We start from the raw sequence: 19,608 nt of genomic DNA on the forward strand, positions 1-19,608 counted from the left end.
CTTTTATATTATCCTCACAACCTGTTGAGTAGGTGTTTCCATTTGGTAAACAAGGAAACTGAAAGAGTATAGAACTGACAAGTAGTAAAGCTGGAATTTGAACCTAAGTGGTTTCACTCACATGTTCTTATGTACTACTCTATGCTGCTCATGTGTCAGTACTTTTGTAGGAATAGTTTTTGGTAGTGGAATTAGTGACAGATGTTACCAGATCCCAGCCTCTAAAAGCTTCTGCCAAACGACAGTCCCAACAAAGTACCTGTTTCCTCATGCCTTGGGCAAGTTGAGATATTAAAAATATTTTGCCAAAATATTTCTTCCCACCCTATCTGGTTTGGCTGGGTGGATAGCGTGTTGGCCTGAAGACTGAAGGGTCCCGGGTTGCAGGCTTGGTCTCCAGTAGGGGGCGTGCAGGAGGCAGCCGACCAATGATGCTCTCATCATTGATGTTTCTATCCTCCCTTCCTCTCTAAAATCAATAAAAATATATTTTAAAAAATTTCCCATTCTGGTCTGAATACTTGCTTTCTGGGTTTAGTGCACAGGTTTTATATCAAGATTTATTTCTTCACCCCTGGGTGGAATCTACTTTTTCCTAGAGTCCATATCTTCCTGTTCCCTTGATTAACTTTCTCATGTCCTTGGATTATGCATATAAGTTCTTTGGTTGATCTCTTCCCACCTACCCCTGCCTTCCCTCTGAGATTTGACAGTCGGTTCCATGCTTCTATGTCTGTGGATCTATTTTGTTCATCAGTTTATTTTGTTCATTAGATTCCACATATGAGTGAGATCATGTGTCTTTCTCTGACTGGCTTATTTCGCTTAACATAATACTCTCCAGGTCCCTCCATGCTGTCTCAAAGGGTAAGAGGGCCTTTTTTACTGCTGCATAGTATTCCATTCCATGGTGTAAATGTACCACAGCTTTTTAAAAGAATTCTTTTATTTTTTAAAATTATTTTTTCTTTATTGTCTAAAGTTTTACATATGTCTCCTTTTTCCCCATTTGCCCCCCCCCCCTCCAGCCATTCCCACCCCGGGCAAGCCCCCACTGCCCCAGTGTCTGTGTCCATTGGTTATGCTAATAAATTCTTTATTGTTAAAAGTATTACATATGTCTCCTTTTCCTCCCATTGACCTCTCCCCGTCCATTCCCACCCCCCAGCACAGGCCCTCACCTCCCTACTTTCTGTGTCCATTGGTTAGGCTTATATGCATGCATACAAGTCCTTTGGTTGATCTCTTACCCCTCACTCCAACCCCACCCTCCCCTGCCTTCCCTCATATAATACATGTCTTTCTCTGACTGGCTTATTTCGCTTAGCATAATACTCTCCAGGTCCCTCCATGCTGTCTCAAAGGGTAAGTTAGATCCTTTTTTACTGCTGCATAGTATTCCATGGTGCAAATGTACCACAGCTTTTTTTTTTTATCTACTTGTCTACTGATGGGCACTTGAGCTGTTTCCTGATCTTAGCCATGGTGAATTGTGCCGCTATGAACATAGGGGTGCATATATTCTTTCTGATTGGTGTTTCAAGTTTCTTTGGATATATTCCTAGAAGTGGGATCAGAGGATCAAATGGAAGCTCCATATCTGATTTTTTGAGGAAACTCCATACTTTTTTCCATAATGCGCCAGTTTGCATTCCCACCAGCAGTGTGCTAGGGTTCCTTTTTCTCCACATCCTCGCTAGCTTGTCATTTGTTGATTTGTTGATGGTAGGCATTCTGACAGGTGTGAGGTGACACCTCACTGTTGTTTTAATTTGCATCTCTGATGATTAGTGACTTTGAGCATTTTTTCATATGTCTCTTGGTCATCTATATGTCCAGTTTGGAGAAGTGTCTATTTAGGTCCTTTGCCCATTTTTTGATTAGATTGTTTGTCTTCCTTTTGTTAAGTTGTATGAGTTCTTTATATATTTTGGATGTTAATCTTTTATCAGGTGTGTCATTGGCAAATATGTTCTCCCATACAATGGACTCCCTTTTCATTTTGTTGATGGTTTCTTTTGCTGTGCAGGAGCTTTTATTTTGATTTAGTCCATTTGTTTATTTTCTCTTTTGTTTCTCTTGTCCTAGAGTTGTATTGGCAAACATATTGCTATGAGAGATGTCTGAGATTTTGCTGCCTCAAAATGGTTTCTTCTAGGATTTTTATGGTTTCACATCTTACATTTAAGCCTTTTATCTATTTTGAGTTAAACTTGTGTATGGTGTAAGTTGGTGGGCTAGTTTCATTTTTTGCATGTATCTGACAAATTTTCCTAGCACCATTTATTGACGAGATTGTCTTAACTTCATTGTATGCTCTTGCCTACTTTGTCAAATATTAATTGAGCGTAATGGGTTGGGTCTATTTCTGGGGTCTCTGTTCTGTTCCATTGATCTATATGCCTGTTCTTGTGCCAGTATGAGGCTGTTTTGATTACAGTGGCTTTGTAGTATAACTTGATATCTGGTATTGTGATTCCTCCAGCTTTGTTCTTTCTCAGGATTGCTGCAGCTCATCAGGGTCCTTTTTGGTTCCATATAAATTTTTGGAGTATTTGTTCTAGATCTGCGAAATAACCCATTAGTATTTTAATAGGGATTGCATCGAATCTATAGATTGCTTTGGGTAGTATGGACATTTTAATGATGTTAATTCTACCAACCCATGAACATTGTATATTCTTCCACTTGTTGATATCTTCCTCTATCTCTTTTTTCATCTTGGTACTTTCAATGTTGACATCTGTCTTGAGCTCTAGGAAATTTTCTTTAAAAAAATTATCCCTTTTTATTTTATCTGTTTACTTAACACCATTTAGTTGGATTTTGGATCTCCTTTATTGGTCCTCTGTATTCTTTTATTTTCCTTGCATTTATATTCTAATTTTTTAACGTAAACTTCTTATTATGTCAAGCATGTTTTCCTTTCTGAAAGCTCTTTTGCTTGCTCATAGAATCTTGTTCATGTTTAACAGATGCAGTATACCTACCTATTCATTGAAAGTCTTCCTCATGTCATTTCCTTCCAAGAAGAAACACTATCCTGCGTATCCTTACTCTTCATGATTTACAAATACAATTTTCTGTTTTAAAACTAAACATAATTGGGTTCATGATACATGTCCTTTTGCATTTTGCTCTTATTACTCAGCATTATATTGTCATGTTTAGCATGCTGCTACATGTAATAACATGCAGAGATGGTTGATATACGTAGAGCGCTGTAGTATTCCATTTACCATATTCTCTATGGTTGATTCATTCTTTTATTGATAACCATTGAGGATACGTTTTCATAGCTACATATTTTTAACTATGGATTTTCTTAAAATAAATATGGAGACTACCTTCATGATTTGCAGAATTTAGGAAAAGCCAAACTGATGCTTGAGCTATCTGTAATGCATCTATACAAGTAAACATGGAAAAACAGTTCCTGAAGTTGGGATTGTATGCCAGGTACAGATAGTCTCCAGCATCAGAACAGGCTGTGTTTCCCAAGTCAGTGGAGACTTGGATACATTTTCCCATTCCACTTAGGCAACTGTGAGCAAGGCCCCGAGCTGCGTGAGAGAAGTTTAAACTGATGTTCCTTTCTTGCGGGAGCTCACGATCTAGAAGGGAGGGCAACGCCTACACAAATAACACGTGTGGGGCATGATGTGAAGCACTTGTACAGGGGAGCTACACGCTGAGCTTTTGAGAACAGAGGAGAAAGATCATTTCTGGGTGTGACCTTTTTCAGAGTTCATTTTCTATGTGCTTGGCACGGGCTAAGGGAATAGAAATTGCTGAGTTGACAGCATTTAGGAAAGGATAGGATTTTCCTAAGTGGAGACTGAGTATAATGGTTGGGAAGCTTTGTCAGCACAGGGGTGGAAGAAGGAGACAGCATGGCAGTGATATTTTGTGATTGTTTCATTAGTCAGTGCACTCTTTGCAAGGTGGAACTGGCACCCAATCCCTTCTCGTTGACCTCTCCTAACTACTGCTCCAAACAGGAGCTTGTAGTTTGAGTCTGGGCAGTACATAGCCATTGATTGGCTGCAGCTGGTGTTAGAACACAGGGCAGCTATTTTCTGTGGGGAACTTTCAAGTCAGGTGGATTTTTTGAGATGGTTAGGATGTTTTCGTTGGGGAGGCATAACAAGACCTGAAATTTAATTGCTGCCATCCCCCAAAGAGGTCAACGACAGGGCATCTAATCACTCAGCCCATGCCACAGAACCTCTCGTTATACAGTGAATGGTGTGTAAACTGACATTAAATTTGTATGGATTCTGCTGGGCGCCATTCCTGATTGCCATATCAGCAGTAGCGCTGGGTGTAAACCAGCTTTTCAGAGTTAGTTTATGAACCACTTGCACCTGGATCACCTGGTCAGCCTGGTAAAAGGTAGTTTCTGACCTCCACTACAGAATCAGAATCTCGGGGGACAAAGGTGGGGGTGGGAGCCTGGGATCCTGCACCTTGACAAGTCTCCGAGGTGCGAATCACTGCCCTAGCTCTCTTCAGTTATATGCAGAACTTTTCAGTCTTTATTTGCTATAATGAATTATTATTCATCAAAAACCACATCTTTGAGCCTATCGGTATAAAGTGAAATGTTCACCATATTTACACTCATTTCTGTTTTTACAGTTGGACTTGGAATAATAATGGTGCATTGAGTCAGTAAACATTTGAGTGGGATAGGAATGTGCAGATGGTGGATCAGCCCTTAAGGGTATCACTTCTTCTAGTACAGTCATTCACACACCAAGAGAAATCACAGTGCAGTGCGTTAAGTGCTAGAGGACTGGGAAATTACTGAGCACTGCAAGGAAGGATGATTGGAGATACAGAAGACATCATTGGGATGGTATCTGAGAAAGCCACCTCAAAAACATCTGTTACTTAGGTGGTTAGGAATATGTGTTGGCCAGCTTAAAACACAACAGTAATGGGGAAAAAAAAAAAAACCCCTCTCTGTGAACATTATTTCCTTATCCTTATTGCCATGAGAGAATTTGAAATCCAAAGTGGGAAACGGAACACTTATGTGTAAATTTTACCTGTTGGTTTCACTGTTTTCTAGTCATTATTGGTTGAGAACCACATAAGCTGTTTTTGAGTACTTCCCATTTATGGACTTACTATTTCCTAAAAGCTCCCTTTTCAAGTAATCCCACTTTCTTTGAGGTATTGGTTATCTCCTATTTTCAGGAAAATTCTAATATTCCTAGAGTATTTTTTCTACATATTCTTCAATCCCCTGACTTCATTTTTCCCCTCCTTATTCTATTATGTTTTCTTTGTATTTTTTTTAGCTGCTGGGTTCATATAGCTGCTGACAGTGAATAGGAAAGGCCTGGTCTCTAATTCAGCAAGTTTTGGGGAAAGTGGGTCAGATCCTAGACAACTCCCTTGACATTCTTCAATTCTTAAAAAGAAGAAACCATGTCTTGCATATTTTAGTGCCTCATTCAATTCAGTATTCCGTGTACAAAATTGGGTTCTTTTTACCTTCTCCATCTACCACAGAACCCACTTTTTCTTTAGCCACCCTTTGTTTTTCACTGCACCCCCCCACCCCCCCCACACACACTTCATAGCTACTTAACATTTCCTCCAAACCAAACACACCCAGTCTTACTCATGCTCCAAGAATTTTTGGAATGGTTGGGTATACTGGTCAGGAGGACTGCATCAAAGACCAGATCAAGAACTAGAAGCCGAGGAGAGTTGGGCATTAGTGAAAACCCAGAGACCCTGGCATTATCTAGGTTCCCTGGGTTGATATCATGGGACTAGGGATAGATCGGAGCTTGTGTCCTTGGGGAGATCTGCTATGGTAGATATTTGATTTAGACGATTGAAACAGTTACAATGAACAAAGTTTTAAAGCTACTGTTTATTTAACACTTAATGCATAATAAATATTGTGCTCTTTTTATTTTTCAATTACAGTTGGCATACAACATTATTTTATATGAGTTTTAGGTGTACAGCATAGTGGTCAGACAAATATATAATTTACATAGTGATCCCCCTGATAGTTCTGGTCCCCACCTAGTACCATACACAGTTATACAGATGTTGTGCTCTTCACATGCACTGTTTCAGTCAGCCTACCATCCTTATGAAATACATTCATCATTTTACTGATGAGGAAACTGAGGCTTAGAGAGATTAACTCGCTTACGTTTCATGTAGTGTATTCTAGTGTTCCTCATATAAGGCATTCTGCAGCAGTTTTTCTTAGTCATAGCTTTTCATTATAACAGCAGAAAGGCAATTCTGGATTAGTCTTATTCCAGGCCTAACGTTCTGGGACTTTGTGGCTTTATGCAGCAAACAAAGTTTTTTTAAGAACTGGGACTCGAAATAAGGACTATTCTTGTTGATAAACATGCAGATGAAATGATGAATAGCCCGGGGCAGTGTGGCTCAGTTGGTTGGACATTGTCCCATGCACCGGAAGGTTGCTGGTTCGATTCCCAGTCAGGGTATATGCCTGGGTTGTGGACTTGATCCCTGGTGGGGGGGAGTGCAGGACTCATTCTCCCTCTCCCTTCCTCTCTCTAAAAATCAGTAAAAATATTTAAAAAAAAGGAATAGTCCAAAGAAACACCCTTGAATGTGACACACCTACATGGGAGCTCCACAGAGCCAAATGTTCTTTCCAAGGGTTAAGAGGAGAATTTATCTTGGCAGCTCACACAACATGAACAGAAATGGAGCTAGGCCAAGGAGGTGCCCTCGGTGAGAAGACTATGTCCTAGGAGTCAGGAATGTTCCCCTCAAGATTCTCATAATTTTTTCCCCACTGTCTCTCTCTGTGTGAATAACTTCTGAAATTACAGATTGTACCTTGCAAAAGGCCATAAAATTAATTTTAATCACTAAAGACTCAAGAGATTTATTTGGTTATAGTGTGTAACTGTTGGACAAAATGTTGAGAAGAGTTGCTAATACAAGTATATACTAAACATGCTAACAATTATAATTGGCTATTTATTTGTAAATGATATAGTTAATTATGGAGAAAAATTGTATGGAGATCCAAACCTTAAAAATTCTGTCAATCAAATCAATAGCTTTTCTCTAACAAAGTGGGAGGACTAGTTCTTAGATTATGTTTATTATAACATCAATGTAGCACTTTATGTTTTACAAAACAGTTCTCTATCTTCTGAGCCTCACACCAACCTTGTAAAGGATTAGTCCCATTCCATGGATGAAGAAAAGTGGATTCTCTGACCCCTGGGCATTATGATGTGGCTAAGCTGCTGAACCTAGGTTTGGGACTTAATTTCAGATACAAAATTTTTCAATTAAGTCTTTGTATTTTGTAGGAAAAAGACCAGGAGTTAGCTCTCACACATCATTTGCCATGCTGATTGATCAAAATATTTCATTTTAGAAATACAAATTCAGTGTAATAGCCTTTCTATTCCTCTTAAGGTTCAAATAAAAGTATTTTTTAAAATTTATTTTTCAATTATAGTTGACATACACTATTAGTTTCAAGTATACAACATGGTGCATAGACATTTATCTACCTTATGAAGTGATCTCCATCAGAAGTCTAGTACCCATGGAGCACTTTACATAGCTATTATAGCATTACTAGAGGCCCGGTGCACGAAATTCGTGCACGGGGTGTGTGTGTGTCCCTCAGCTCAGCCTGCACCCTCTCCAATATGGGACCCCTCGAGGGATGTCCGACTGCCCGTTTAGGCCCTATCCCGGTAGGATCGGGCCTAAACGGGCAGTCAGACATCCCTCTCAAAATCCAGGACTGCTGGCTCCCAACTGCTCACCTGCCTGCCTTCCTGACTGCCCCTAACCAATTCTGCCTGCCAGCCTGATCACCCCCTAACCACTCCCCTGAGCCTGATTGATGCCTAATTCCTCCCCTGCCAGCCTGATTGCCCCTAAATGCCCTCCCCTGCAGGCCTGGTCACCCCTAACTGCCCTCCTCTGCAGGCCTGGTCACCCCTAACTGCCCTCCCCTGCAGGTCTGGTACCCCCCAACTGCACTCCCCTGCAGTCCTGGGTCCCTCCCCCCCCCCCCCAACTGCCCTTCCCTGCAGGCCCGGTCGCCCCCAACTTCCCTCCTCTGCTGGCCTGGTCACCCCTAATTGCCCTCCCCTGCAGGCTTGATTGCCCCCAACTGCCCTCCCTTGCAGGCCTGGTCCCTCCCAACTGCCCTCCCCTGCTAGCCTGATCGCCCACAACTGCCCTCTCTTGCAGGCCTGGTCCCTCCCAACTGCCCTCCCCTGCTGGCCATCTTGTGGTGGCCATCTTGTGTCTACATGAGGGCAGGATCTTTAACCACATGGGGGCAGCCATCTTGTGTGTTCGAGTGATGGCCAATTTGCATATACTTTTATTAGATAGGATTAACTATGTTCCCTATGCTGTACTTTATATCCCTGTGACTACTTTTATAGCTTGCAATTTGTATAAAAGTATTAATTTTAAACTGAATTTGTCTAAATAGAAAGTTACTACATGGGGGAAATACTAATTTCTAAATCTTTTTAAAAGTGTTGCTAGACCATCAGTGGTCCTTCTAATTTCTCACAACAAAAACATCCTAGAAACCTGTTTCAGAATGTCTTTAGTTCCCATGTCTTCCAGCTGAAGCTTTGAAAGTGTTTGTGAGCAGTTATAATGAACAAACCACAACTTAGAATTAAAAATGACATGAATGCGTTTTCCTTTAAAGGTAAAAACAAAGATGTGTGCTTGACGATTCAAGTAACAATGTTCCCATTCGGAATACATATTGCGGATAAATCTTTTAAATGACCCGACTCCTAAAACTTAGTTTTAGGTGGAACTGCCCAGGGACCAGATGAAGGCTTAACAAATTACAATGAAGCCCGAAGCCGAGTCTCTCCAGCAGGGTGACTCATGCTTCTTCGTCCTCCTCCCACAGCACATCTGTTCCGTGTGAATGCTAGTATCAGGCACCGTACCCTGTTAATGCTAACATGTAGGAGTCAGTCGGAGGTAAAAACCCCTATCACGATTAGCATTAACAGCGTACAGCCTCCAGCAGGCCTCCGGCTTTCAGAGGATGAGGCATGAAGAATTCAAACCACAGATTTCCCCTTCCTGGTGAGCGCCACCTGCAAGAGAGAGAGAGAGAGGGAGGTGGTTGTGTACCCACTTGCAGTTACTAAGTTGGATAGATAGACATCCGAAAGCAAAAATAGTCTTTATTTTCTGTTTACCTCTGGTAAAGGAAAGAGCTTATTAAATCCCAGGAAGTCATTTGCTAAAAAGGGTAGAGAAATTGGCAATTTAAAGATGATATACATATATATGTATTTTTTTACCTTTCAGCGTATTTGAAGCCTGTTGTTAAGTTTATGTGTGAAATCCTGTTCTGTAGTTCTGAATGATTTGTGTCAGCTTTAAACTAAAAGCAAAACCACTCTTCGGACTCCCCAAATGCCGAAAGGCAAAGGTAGAGTTTGGGCTAGGTTTTCACCCTGTAATGAGTAGCTGAGGTTTTATCTTTCTTACCTTTTTTTCAGGAGATGGATAGCCTACAGGCAATGAAGGCCCTCCCTCCAAGTGAAGCCATCATAAAATGTCCCCCATCTGTTACATAGCCATTCCTCTGGGGAAAGCGTCGCCCCGTGGCTTGCATTTTGATCTACGTAAAGGAAGTGTGACTTAAAGGAGTGCTGTGTCTCAAAATACTTCAGCAACGAGGGGATTAAAAAAAAGAAAAAAGATGAATTTGCTACTTCCTGTTAGTGTATGAGCCTGCTCTCGGACACAGTGACATTTCTCCCCCAGCTTCTGGTTTCGGTGTGCCTGTAGCAGAACCTAGAAGTTAGGGTGTCATTCAAGTGCGTGGCCTCTTTCGGTGCAAGAGGGGGATCCCCTTCTCCTTATTTAATCACGAAACCAAGCGAGATGTGAAATTGTGATTAAGTTCAAAAGAAATGTATCAAGTTAGAAATTCCCCCAATGAATATATTTTGGTAGGGCAGAAGATCGTGGCTTGGAAATTTCCAGACCAAGGAAATATATCATTCTTACTGATAGTGATTTTTTTAAAAAAAACTTTCTGTTACCGGAGATGAATGACTTTAGTGATGAAGAGCTTTGAGTTAAATGATGTCAATTCAGAATTTCAGTTCATCTTACTGATTTTCAGTCAAGATTATAAAAAGGACTTTTTCCCCCCCCTCCTTCCACACAGTACCTTGGCCAACATAAATATTCAATACATATATATTAATATCCTAATGATAGTTCCTCCCAAACTAATATAATCCAAGCGTCTCTTAAAGAGCTTGGTTTGATTTGTACTTAAAGCTAATTGCTGCATGGTATTCTACCCATATATTTTTTCTCCTGTTCTTTAAAGGTGACATCTGAGCAGATGTATTAAAAGAAATACATTTAGTATCATCTTTTTCCTCTTTCATCTTTTTTTTCACTATACATATAAGTTGCCTGATTAGAGAGGACTCAAAAAGTGACAAGTGTTTTTCACAATGTGCTATACTATTAAACTCTAACAGCTTTTGTTTTTCTATTGGTTGAATGAAAGGTTTGCTGAAATAAAAAGCATCACACAGGCCCCCTTTTGATCTCAGTGCTCAAACAAAAACAGTGATACTGTGTTACCTGGGCTGCTCAGGCACAATGAATTCCTACAACTGCAGAGAAAGGAGCAGTTTGCCTAAGTATGCTCCACAATCTTGAATCTCCTTTAAAACGTAACGGTGGATGACAAACATACCCCAATAAACAGGATAAAAGAGGAACTATCCCAGAATAGCTTGTTAAAGAAAGTATATTCAGTGGACTTTTAGACATGAGAAGGGACAGAAGGCCATTCAGTGTTGAAGCTGTGTTTATTCTCAGTGTGTTTGACTGGGCTGCGAGGAGGACTCAAGCTAACCAACAACAGAATTGCCGTGTCCAAGTGGAAATCAGTGATCCCAGGCAACAAAGGCTAATCTGTTAGCCAAGGCACTGGGCAGAGGATGTCATGAGGTAATAAGAAATGAACTGGCTCTTTCTGGAATCAGTACAGCCGCCCAGCTGGTAGAGTGGCAGAAGAAGAATTATACATAATTGAGATCCATTGATTTTGGAGAGAAAGGGAGAGAGAGAGAAACACTGATGTGAGAGAAAAAAACATCAATTGATTGCCTCCCGCACTCGCCCTGACTGGGGACTGAACCCGTAACCTAGGTATGTGCCCTGACTGGGAATAGAACCCACAACCTAGGTATGTGCCCTGACCAGGAATTGAACCTGAAACCTAGGTATGTGCCCTGACTAGGAATCAAACCTGAAACCTTCTTGGTGTAAGGACAATGCTCCAACCGAGCCACCTGGCCAGGGCTATCCTTTTACTCTTATTTTATTTATTAGTCAGAAAGATGTTATCAGCAATATTAATAGCAGAATAATTCCTAAGTTTGTCACTAAGGATCTCTTTTCCTATATGAATCATAAGTTATATCCTTCCACAATTTTATAAATTTCTCTTTTTTCATTTTGCTGCTTATTCTCAGCACTAACCATTTACTATTTGCTTACCAAAGCTACATGCCATAGTCGTAATGGTTGAATCTCATAACTAAGCCATCATGTGACTCCCTTGATTTTATTGACCCCAAAATGTTTAAATATTTGGAAACTATTAATTTGTTGTTACAAAGTGAATGTACACCTATTTCTACTGAAAAATACGATCCTATATTGATGAAGTCATACAAATTCTAGCTCCAAAGCCATTCTAAGTGAAAAAGTAATGAAATTACACTTTTGAAAATTAAAATGATGGTTTAGATAATTTTATTTAAATATTTTCCCCTTGTTATTTTTCTTTTGTACCAGTAAAAACTGGCATCATTAAAATGGAATTCAATGTTGCTAAAAGCAACTTAGCATATAATTAATTGTATAAGAAAGCTGTGTCTGGCTTTCCCTACCAGAACTCATTCTGATTCCCTATATTCTCAAGTTGCTGTTTGGATTAAGTCATGAAAATCTGCAGTGAAGATTAATGTAAGTATCTAAATATTAAGATCCTGAGAAAATTTGGTCTTGTCTTAGTTATTCTTTGGAATGACAATCTCTTGATTACCTTTTGACCTAGAGTCAAAAGATGAAGGTGACTGCAAACAATGAAGCCTCAAGGACCTGCTCCTCTGAAAATTCTACATCTCCATACTGCTTCCCTTCTGCCTAGTCTGAATGTCTTACGACCAGAACCATCTCCTTTGGGTGGGAGGATCTGGGTGGCAGGTAAGGTTTCAGGTAAGCTGTTCTTGACACGCAATGAAGTAATTTGGAGAAGGAGGAAAGGGTGGCGTAGAAGACCTTCCCATTGACATGTCAACTTGGACTTGTTTATTGGGCTAGTTAGCCAGTCATCTTTGGAAGCAGCGGTCAAGGACTGAGGCCGGAGGACCCAGGTGGGTAAGTTCTCATGGGGGTAAAGTGATTTAGAGGAAAGATGAGGATAGACCCAAAACAGTTTGAGAGCTCATCTTTTTCATGCCCACCATAAAATAGCCACAAATTAAGTGTTGAAAACAATATTACCTAAGTTTTAGTTCAGTCCTTTGTGTTTCAGTCTTCCCACATGCTATTAAAACCTCATTGTTTAATTTCCCAGTAATTCTCTAAAAAAGGCCTTCACTATTCTCTGACCAAAAGAAATATTCAGGTGGCTGGTTTCCTGAAGTGTGTTTATTCCTGTGGAGGTGTTTTGTTTTTTTAATCACATGTTTTATGTAGAGTATATTCTGTGTTACATCTCAGTAACTGATTTTAAAGTTAGGTCAACTTCTGTGCTGTCAGAAAATGGGGCAGAATAATATGTTTCCTCTTCAATGTACAGAGTTCCATCAGTAAAAGGGGATTGATGGTAAGGCCTGCTACTGATTGAGATGGCCACTAACTGGGCCATATCCATCTTCTAAAAAAAATATCCTGACCTCTTGGGGAATGATAAGATTACTTGACATTTAAGAAAAATTCCCTGAATAAGCCATTGCTGGGGAAAAAATTACAAATTCACTATAGCATATTTTCCTCTCACAAAAATTTAATAACCCTTCTCTTGGTAGTTCTCATTAAGAACTCTTTAACAAAGATACCTACTACTCCAAAGGTAGAGCTCTTTATTGAAAAGACTGGTTTGCACATGAAATAGCTCTAATATAACATACCTTTCTATATTTTGAAATTCAGGAAATGAGTGTTTTTAAAGATATATGCCAGTAATATATTCACACATAAAACTAAGTGTGTGACGTACTTTTGGACCGTCTCAGGAGAAAGCTAATGTGGGCATCACAGGATCACTATGGAAACAGTATACTGAGTGACTACTTCATTGTGAATGCACAGATGAGAAAGAATTTCGGCCTTAGAGGACTGTGCTGCATTTTTCAGTTTTAAAAACCAGGATATCGAAAATAAATTATGAATGAAAAAGAGAAAATTATTGTTAAAACTCTCTTATGGAAATGTGTTCTTAAAAGGTTGTTAGACATATGGAAAACCTTTTGTGTAAATATGAAATACGAATGAAAAACCATGATTTAAAGCAACATGTTGCACCCTTCCCTCCCCCGCCCCCCCCGGCCCCCGCCAGCTCTTTCCCTCCCGCCCTTTGCTTTTATCCATGTTTGATAACATTCTCCCAGAGTTTCAGGCCTGAAGCTGAGCCAGTGTGAGGTCACTGGTCCAAGACGCGGAGCTGGGCTCTCTGCCTACTCTCCTGCTTACTCCACAGAATGACTCTGGGGGATAATATTTCCAACCTGTGTTTTTCCACAGCCTTATCTGAAAAGTGAAGGTATTAGTCACTGTCCATAATAAAACTATGGGTAGGTTATTTAATTTGTAAATAAGTTCTACAACTTGTTTCAGTAAAAACTGCCTGGTTTTTAATGCTGAAAAATGTCACAGTTCATATTTTTCTATTTCTACACACCAAAAATGATCCCAAGCAAGGAAGGATTTGTGAATTGAGAACGATGCCAGACAAACTGAGCAAGTTCTGGGAACAAAAGGTTTGGTGTCAAAACTAAAAATTAGTTTTCTTATGATGCTACACGTAGAGGATGCCCTGTGTTACAAGGCAAACACCATACTGTTTACGTGTTCCACCCCACAACATTTTAGTCAACACCTTCACACATCAAAGGAGGGTTCTGCTTGGCACTCCTGCGCGTGTCCTCGCGAGACAAAGTTTCATACATGCACTGAGCCACTCGATACCCACTTCAAATTGCTCCTCACACATGGACTTGTCCATCGGGCCTTAATCTCTTTCTCTCACAGACAGCAGACTCCTGGAGGCTGGGTTCCCGTCAGCTCCCGATGTGACCCTCCCTCTCTGCCCTCCCTCAGGTGGTTAGTCCTCTCTCCATCCTCTCAGACTACTCATCACACTGCACTGGAGCCTTGCAGTGAGATTTTTAAAAAATATATATTTTTTATTGATTTTTTACAGAGAGGAAGGGAGAGGGATAGAGAGTCAGAAACATCGATGAGAGAGAAACACCAATCAGCTGTCTCCTGCACACTCCCTACTGGGGATGTGCCCGCAACCAAGGTACATGCCCTTGACCAGAATCGAACCTGGGACCCTTGAGTCTGCAGGCCGATGCTCTATCCACTGAGCCAAACTGGCCAGGGCTGGAGTGAGATTTTAACTGACATTCAGATTCCTGGAGGATCAGTGTAATGGAAGCTCATAAATGTGGACATATATGAATGAGGTGTGTTGGCATTCTAGATTAGTGATGGACTGTTAACATCCAGAGGCTTCCAGGCGTGGGTCTCAGTCCACCACGTATCGTCACTGTAGGATCAAGATGGGGACTCCTACCAGAAAAACCAACCGAAGTTGTAGGTAAAGATTAGCTTCTGTTCCTGTCTTTGTAAAACTACACTTGGATGCTGTGATCATGTGTGTTCACAGGTTCTTCTTCTCAGGACATGCCTGGCAGGTCTGACACAGACCGTGCCATACAGAGACAGGTGGAGAGGGACAGAGAGAAACGGGGCAACTGTACACAGTTAGTGGATCTAAGTGAAAGGGCTGGCGGTGTTATTCTGTTGTTTTCTACTTGCCCGGGTTCCATTCCTGACCCCAGCGACGCTACTGGCTGTGTGATATTTGATCATGTAAGCCTCTTTTTAAATGTTTACGTCTTCGTTGCTTCTCTAAAAATGGAGATGATGATGATAGAACCTACTCAAAAGGTCGTTGGGGAGACGAGGTGACACAATGAATGAAGCATACAGTCGGGTACTGGGCTCATTGTCAGGGCTCCATGGATGTTCGCCACGGTACCAATGCCATCAGTCATGAACACCTGCAAGTATCTGTGTATCTACCACGTGTGGTTTTAAAAGTACAGTCAAGATATGCTTACTACTGTATAACTGAATCATTACATAAATCAGAGGTTATCGAAAAACACATACATGCACAATCAAAGTAATTCTTTGGTTTCCTAATCTCTAACAGGAATAAGTAACTGCTCAAAGATACACCAAAAATGTTTCTTCGGAAGTAGATTTTTCTACGGGTTAAGAAGAAAAATTCATTCTGAAACTGTTTAACTCTTTAAAACCAAACCATTTTTTACCTTGTCAAGAATTTTTAGAGAATCCTTTGTCCCTATGCACTTGACTTTCCCAGACTGTTTTTGTACCTCACTTTCCAGATTGGTTTAGTAGCATAAACAGGATCATCCACGTACACCTAATCATGGCAAACACTTACGCAGGACACCCCAGGGCCGGGCACTAGTTTGACTGCTTGACGTACATGGACTCGCTCATTCCTCGTAACAATCTTAGGAATGAGTATTATTAAACCTCTGCTTACACCTGGGGAGATGCAGCTCAGACAAGTGACCTAATAGGTTAAACACTGGCAGGGAAGACACCGCAGGATAGAGACCTGAGCAACATAAAGGAGCAAAGCATTTTGTTAAGACAGCCAGGGACCCATTATGCATACAGACCATTCTCACTAATGGAGAAATGGCACAAAGGCGACTCATTGCAGCCAGTCGCTTCCCCTTATCCAAACATAGCATCACCATTTCATTAAATCAGCTGTTTGATACTCTTGACTAGTAACTCTTGCTTCTGCCACCGCCTTAACCCTATGCACCCACATGTGAATATTGCTTTTCGGAATTGGCACAGATATTCACAATCTGTAAAAACCATTCCACTTGGCCAGTGTTGAGCCTCGTTATCCGGCGAGTGTGTCATTGTGTGTAAAGGTGGGAATGGTGCCTTTTGGTTCAAAGGCACCTTGCTGAGAATCTTGGAGTCGTGAGTGAGAATGCTGAACTGCTCAGGCACGGGGTGTGTTGATTTGAGGGAAAACCTGCTTTTGGGTGGTTGTGCTCAAGGCCCCGAATACTGTAAGCCCAAAGACAAGATTGATGGGAAAAGTGTTTCATGGCGGGTGAGAATTACACAGCAGTGATCAAATTAAACGTGTCGCATTACCTTAGGAGTCTGAGATAAAGGGAATATACTGTATAGAAGATGTAGTCAGTGAAAAGGTGGGGTAAAGAGAGGCTTTTAAAATTTAACAGTTTTCTTATTCCATCCAATTTCAGCAGATGCGACAGTTCTGAAGCCAATAAGACCAGTAGAAGACAGACATACACTGAGTGGCCAGAGTATTATGATCTCTGAACGCATACTAATCTGGCCACTCAGTGTATTTGTATCTCAAATGGGTACCAAAAGAATTCTAGACTTTTGCTGGAGATCAACCACCTATTTGCCCCGAGCTTTCTATTAGCCAGTGCAAAGCGGAAAACGGATCAGGTGCACGGTTTACAGTATCTTTGATGTCAAATAAATGAGGTACTCAAGAGAAGTACACTGAGTGGCCAGATTATTATGCGTTCAGAGGTCATAATAATCTGGCCACTCAGTGTACATTCTCTAGTCAGTTCTGCTGGTTGGTACTCACTTACTCTGACTGTCTCTGATCGTGGGGGATGGGAGTTCACCGAGTCCAGCTGTGTCTTAGGAGTCGCATGAAAGTGAAGTGAGGTGGCAGTCATACTGGAATCGTAGAGTTTCCTCGGTTTGAGGGACTTCAGAAATGACTCAGTGCCAGCCACCCATTTTAGAGATGAGAAAAAGGAGACACGGGAATTTGCACAGAGTTGGGACTGGAAACCTGAGGTGGTTCTCAGGCTGGGGCTCTCTCCCCAGGACAGGCTTCTGCACGGAGGGCTGCGAGCCTCACATCAACGCAGGGAAGTGACTAAAACCAGTAGTTTCAGCGAAGCCATAGCCGGTGACTCACAAAACTGTAGCGACGCCAGCGAGTCTGGGACAGAGGTGCTCAGTCCAGGTGCAAGGTAGAGTCCACACACCACTCTGCCGTTCCAGTGACCTAGTCCTCCTAGGTTTACACAGGGGTCATGCAACCCCACCCCCCAGGAGGGTCACGGCTGAGACTTAAGGAAACCTGGAGCCACTGACACGAATGCAAAATTGTGTGTGAGGTTGCATTTAAAAAAATAAAAATTCTGGGAAAAGCATAGGTAATCTCCATTAGATGTGAGGCAGGGGGAAAAAGGAGTTAAGAATTGTTACTCTAACACGCAAAAAAAAACCTCCTTTAAAGGGAATGGTAGATCTTAGTCATGACATAAAATAGCTGATGAAAAAACTTTTCAAAAGTTAAGACCTGGGGCTTTTCTGGGTGGATTTTTTTTTTTTTTTTTTTGATTCACAGAAGACCAATTTGATGAGCTGTGAAGAAAGCTGAAGGGTTGCCATTGGAAAATAAAGAATGGCGAAATTCACAGCACATTCTAGCTAGTGTCAGTATTGGTGTGACTGCATCTGAAACAATATAAAATCGCATCGCCATGTCCTATTAGTCTTTCCCCTCCCTTTTAGATTCATGAGGGTGGGGCCCACTCACGTCTGTCTCCTCTCCAGCATCTAGAAGAGTGTCTGGCACAGGCAGACGTGATGGTGGCCTTCCCATAGAGGGAAGGTAGCACTTAGGGATTTTTAAAAAAAAAATATATTTTTATTGATTTCAGAGAGGAAGGGAGAGATAGAAGCATCAATGATGAGAGAGAATCCTTGATTGGCTGCCTCCTGCACACCCCCTATTGCAGCCCAGGCATGTGCCCTTTACCGGAATCGAACTGGGGACCGATGTTCTCTATCCACTGAGCCAAACCAGCTAGGGCGGGATTTTGTTTTTGTGAAGACCAAGAAGTGGTTCTTTTGGCACATAATTAATTAGCCCAGTAAATTCAAGAGTAGAAGTCTGTGCTAGTGTTACCGTTCTCCCTTGAAACAGTGTAGGTCTCAGCCAGTGCTCATGTGCCTCTTTCTTAACGTGTGGTTAGGAAGCTGGGTCCTGTGGCCAGGGGGAGCTGACCCCACCGTGTGAGGGAACTTGGTTATTACTGGCCTTTATGGAGTACTCCAGGCAGCAGAAGTAATTACTAAATGAGCCCTGGTCCCCTGAAAGAAATCAGGGAGGCAGCAAAGTAATTGAAACGAGCCCGTACTGAGAGACAAAAGGCTTGTGGTCTGCACCCCTAACCCCCTCATCCCACATCCCACATCCCACATCCGTACCCAAAAGCAGGCTGTACACGAAGGACCTAGTGACCTTACTAGAGAACACAAGTCCTCTGAGCCCCAAATCCTCAGGGGCAAAATGGGGAGACCACCACCTACCCTGCCAATTGTCTATTATTGTGGCTGTCAATTTAGACAAAAGGCAGGAAATTGACAGGTCAACTTTTTAGCTTATATTACTGTTCACACAGACAAGCAATTAGATACTTTACACATATCCATTTTACAAGGCCAGTCCCCAGGTTGTGAAGAGTTCAGCCACCCTCGTTCATCCAGATTACATATTATGTTAAGGGATGCAAGAGGCACTACTTCAGAGTAATGAATGGGGTAACTTTGGCTTGAAATGGCTCCACAATGCCATGTAAAAAGTATGTTGCTCCACTTAGCCGCATCTATCTGACACAAGATATAAGCTAAATTGAGCACCATTAGATCCCTCGGCCTCTTCAGATCACAGGTGATCCTGGATGTGCTGTATGATGTGGGAAAAGTAACTGTACCTCTCCGGGCCTCAGCTCCTCATTTTTTAAGGACTGGATTCTCACTTGTATCTTTGTCAGCTCTCACTTTCAGTAATTCCAGGTTAAATTTTATGCATAAGCATCCTACTGTGATTATAGTATTATATGCTTTCGATGATATAAAATTCACAAGACCTGGTCCACCCTTGGCAGCTGTACCATGTGGAGGATAGAGACCAGCCAGGGGTTTGAGAGAATAAAAGAGATAACCAAAGCGCTCTACCCACCCCACCCTTCATGGGAGCAAACAAACACAGAAGCTCACTGAACCTCTGCTCAGTCCTCCCGTCCATGCGTTGAAGACATGAAATCGAATTAGCATGTTATGATCCTAACTTTTATAAAATTCGAGTATATTGTTAGTCACCTTTCAAAAGAAAACAGAAGAGCCCTGTTTTGAAGGCAGTCCCCCGGGGCCCACCCTGCCGCTAAGCGTGTCCCG

The sequence above is a fragment of the Cnephaeus nilssonii genome (assembly GCF_951640355.1).
Source record: "Cnephaeus nilssonii genome assembly, chromosome: 3".
In the NCBI taxonomy this organism is placed as follows: domain Eukaryota; kingdom Metazoa; phylum Chordata; class Mammalia; order Chiroptera; family Vespertilionidae; genus Cnephaeus; species Cnephaeus nilssonii.